General features: G+C 37.9%; 1 non-coding gene across 1 annotated transcript; it reads right to left on the bottom strand.

Annotated features, from left to right (window-relative positions):
- Positions 1–1,941: 1,941 nt before the first annotated feature.
- On the bottom strand, positions 1,942–2,013 carry TRNAC-GCA (transfer RNA cysteine (anticodon GCA)). The gene has a single exon. It is a non-coding gene; the product is annotated as a tRNA-Cys (tRNA).
- Positions 2,014–4,446: the final 2,433 nt, after the last annotated feature.

The raw sequence follows: 4,446 nt of genomic DNA, 5'->3' as shown, positions 1-4,446 counted from the left end.
TACCATTTCACGCCAGTCAGAATGGCTGCAATCCAAAAGTCTACAAGCAATAAATGCTGGAGAGGTGTGGAGAAAAGGGAACCCTCTTACACTGTTGGTGGGAATGCAAACTAGTACAGCTATTATGGAGAACAGTGTGGAGATTCCTTAAAAAACTGGAAATAGAACTGCCATATGACCCAGCAACCCCGCTGCTGTGCATACACACCGAGGAAACCAGAATTGAAAGAGACACGTGTACCCCAATGTTCATTGCAGCACTGTTTACAATAGCCAGGACGTGGAAGCAACCTAGATGTCCACCAGCAGATGAATGAATAAGAAAGCAGTGGTACATATACACAATGGAGTATAAATCAGCCATTAAAAAGAATACATTTGAATTAGTTCTAATGAGGTGGATGAAACTGAAGCCTATTATATAAAGTGAAGTAAGCCAGGAAAAAAAAAAAAAACACACGCACACACCAATACAGTATACTAATGCATATATATAAAATCTAGAATGATGATAACGATAACCCTGTATGCAAGACAGCAAAAGAGACACAGATGTATAGAACAGTCTTTTGGACTCTGTGGGAGAGGGCAAGGGTGGGATGATTTGGAAGAATAGCATTGAAACATGTATATGTTTCATGTTCATATGTGAAATGGATCACTATCCAGGTTCGATGCATGATACAGGATGCTCTGGGCTGGTGCACTGGGATGACCCAGAGGGACGGTATGGGGAAGGAGGTGGGAGGGGGGTTCCGGATGGGGAATACGAGTACACCCGTGGCAGATTCATGTCGATGTATGGTAAAACCAATACAATATTGTAAAGTAATTAGCCTCCAATTAAAATAAATAAATTTATATTAAAAAATAAAATCAATGTAAACCAATCCCTATTATTTTTATATCCTGAGAACAGAACATTTTTTACCTAGTCAATGATTACGCCTGGCAGGCTGTACCTGCCTTAACAGTCTGCTTCATCCACTTGTGGTTGATTTTGTTTCATAGAAAGCCACCATTACAATTTCTTTTTCTTCTCCAAAGATTAAAAAAAAAAAAAGTCAAGCACTATATTGTTTTTATTTAGTCACTAAGACATGTCCAACTCTTTTGCAACCCCGTGGACTGTAGCCCGTCCCCCCGGCCCCCGCAGGCTTCTCTGTCCATGGGATTTTCCAGGCAAGAATACTGGAGTGGGTAGCCATTTCCTTTTCCAGGGAATCTTCCCAACCCGGGGATTGAACCCACGGCTCCTGCATTGGCAGGCAGATTCTTTACCACTGAGCCGCGAGGGAAGCCCCAAGCACTATATACAGATTCACAAAGGCCTACACCAAGTAACAAATGAAAAATATAACTCAAAATCATGTATGCACCCTGACAGTAAGTACAGAGGTGTATTCTACTCAGCAGGAAGCTAGAGGGCTTACAAACAGGTGATGTCAGTGGTTTCCAAGGAACACCCTCAATCAGACCTTTAGAAGGTCCTGGAAACCTCTATTTTTAACAAGAGCCCCAGGAGGTTGTAGGTTTTGGTCAAAAGTGGTTTGGAGAGCCATTTTTAATCTTCATTGTATGTTAGATTACATATATAATAAAATTAAATTACAAATCATGTAGATGAACAAAAAGTAATTTTCTTACATAAACTGTTGATACTTAAACACAATATGGTTTTTAAAATGAGATGATGTGTGATAGTTGTATTCTTAAAGTTGAAAGTGAAAGTCATGTCCAACTCTTTGTGACTCCAGGAAGTCCATGGAATTCTCCAGGCCACAATACTGGAGGGGATAGCCTTTCCCTTCTCCAGGGGATCTTCCCAACCCAGGGATCAAACCTAGGTCTCCCCCATTGCAAGTGGATTCTTTACCAGCTGAGCCATGAGGGAAGCCTAAGAATACTGGAGTGGGTATCCTATCCCTTCTCCAGCAGTTCTTCCCTACCCAGGAATTGAACCTGGGTCTCCTGCACTGCAGGCAGATTCTTTACCAACTAAGCTATCAGGGAAGCCCTTCTTAAAGTTGAGGATGCTAATAAAAAAGCTATACAAAAAGAAACTTTGACAGCAAATCCAAGTACAAATGATGTTCCTCTGAACTATCAAAGCCCACCAATCTTTTAGTACATCTCTTGTACATTATTCTGTATCCACATTTTCTGCATCTGATTTTATCACTGCATTTTATTTTCTGTGACATACTTTCTACAAAGAGGGTTTTCTACCTGGCACTAGTGGTAAAAGAATTTTCCTGCCAATGCAGGAGACCCAAGTTCAATCCCTAGGTTGGGAAGATCCCCTGGAGAAGGGAATTCAGTATTCTGGCCTGGAGAATCCCATGGACAGAGGAGTCTGGTGGGCTACAGTCCATGGGGTTGCAAAGAGTCTGAATGACTGAGAGACTGAGCACAGATTCTCCTCCAAACAGAAATCCTTCCTTTTTAATGTTAATAGGTTAGTTGCTAAGGAAACTGGCTTAACATTATTTATTTTCCTTTAGTCTCATTGTTTCTGATGTTCTACACTAAATTATCACTATCAAGTCTTTGCCTTTTCTAACGACTGGCCAGCTTTCTATATACACAAAACAAAGTCTCTTTTAATGTATTTGTTTATAGTAGAGTATATTTAAGTTGAAATAGACATTTGCATTGTGACAATTTTGTTTTCTTCTTTTTCTTTTGATGTTGAATTATTTTGACTGCTTTTAAAGGGCATATAGCTCTAGCTGTCTTCATTTCTGCTATGTCAAAATCATTATTGTCAGGGTTAGACAGATCACCAGTGCACTTTATGTGTTGGAATGGTTTGTTGTCCAGATTTGGTGCACTGTGGAACACAGACTTGGAGTTCTAATTCTGATAAAAATTATGTGCTATGTCCAAACCCCAAAAGGACAAAATGTGATTTGGAGTCTGGTAACATGCTGAAACAGGCCTTCCTAGGTGGAGTTAGTGGTAAAGAACCCACCTGCCAATGCAGGAAGCATAGTGAGACATGGGTCCCATCCCTGGGTGGGGAAGATCCCCTGGAGAAGGGCATGCCAACCCACTCCAGTATTCTTGCCTGGGAAATCCCATGGACAGAGGAGCCTGGCAGGGTGCAGTCCACAGCGTTGCAAAGAGTCAAACACCACTGAAGTGACTTAGCACACATGCAACATGCTGAAAAAGAGCATTCATACATTTATATTTGATATCAAACACCCAAAGATGTATTTTGATATAAAATTTAGCAAAATTGAAGTAAAAATACAACATTTAATATTAAATGACTAAAAACTTTATTCTTTAAAATCAGGTAGGTGGTAGTATCCAGTTAAGATGATAGTGTTAGTGTTTGAAATTGCCTTTTGACATATGTCACATTTATATAATCTAATTCCCTTTTACAGGAAAAAGAATGTTAAGCAACATTAAGAGTTTTAGCCATCAGAAAAAAATTGCATTATGTTACTTGTATCTCTGGGAATAAAAGAAGAAGATGTGGGAATAATAAGTCAAGAGTATTCCCATAACTGAATTATAAAAATGTAATAAAGTAAATGAATTTTTAAGGTAATCTTTATATTTAAAAAATATATTGATATATTATTATCTTAAGAAAATCATGTTGGTTTACTCCTAGGGAGTTTATTCTTTTTGATGTGATGGTAAATGTGATTGTTTCCTTAATTTCTCTTTCTGATCTTTCATAGTTAGTGTACAGAAATGTAACAGGTTTATGTATATTAATTTCATATCCTGCAACTTTAATGAATTCATCAATGAGCTCTAGTGGTTTTCTGGTAGCATCTTCAGGATTTTCTATGTATAGCATCATACATACGAAAACAGTGACAAGTTTTCTTCTTTTATAGTTTGGTTCCTTTTATTTCTTTCTTCTCTGATTGCTGTAGCTAGGACTTCCAGAAATATGTTGAATAAAATTGGTGAGAATGGACATCCTTGTCTTGTTCCTGATCTTACAGGAAATGCTTTCAGCTTTTTATTGTTGAGTATGATGTTAGCTGTGAGTTTGTTGTATATGACCTTTATTATATTGAGGTATGTTCCCTCTATGCTCACTTTCTGGAGAGTTTTTATAAAAATGACAATACTACCCAAGGCAGTCTACAGCTTCAATGCAATCCCTATCAAATTACCAATGGCATTTTTCACAGAGCTAAAACAAAAAAATTAAAAAAAAAATGTATGGAAACACTAAAAGGACCACAAATAGCAACTCATTTTTTAGAAAGAAAAACAGAGCTAGAGGAATCAGACTCCATGTCATTAAACTATATTACAAAGCTACAGTAATCAAAACAGAAACACAGATCAATGAAACAGGATTAAAAATCCAGAAATAACCCCACACACTATGGTCAATTAATTTATGACAAAAGAGACAAGAATATACAATGGGGAAATGACAGCCTCTTCAATAAGTGGTGCTGGGAA

Source organism: Bos javanicus, chromosome 8, assembly GCF_032452875.1.
Source record: "Bos javanicus breed banteng chromosome 8, ARS-OSU_banteng_1.0, whole genome shotgun sequence".
In the NCBI taxonomy this organism is placed as follows: Eukaryota; Metazoa; Chordata; class Mammalia; order Artiodactyla; family Bovidae; genus Bos; species Bos javanicus.
This window is presented reverse-complemented; position numbering and strand designations above follow the sequence as displayed.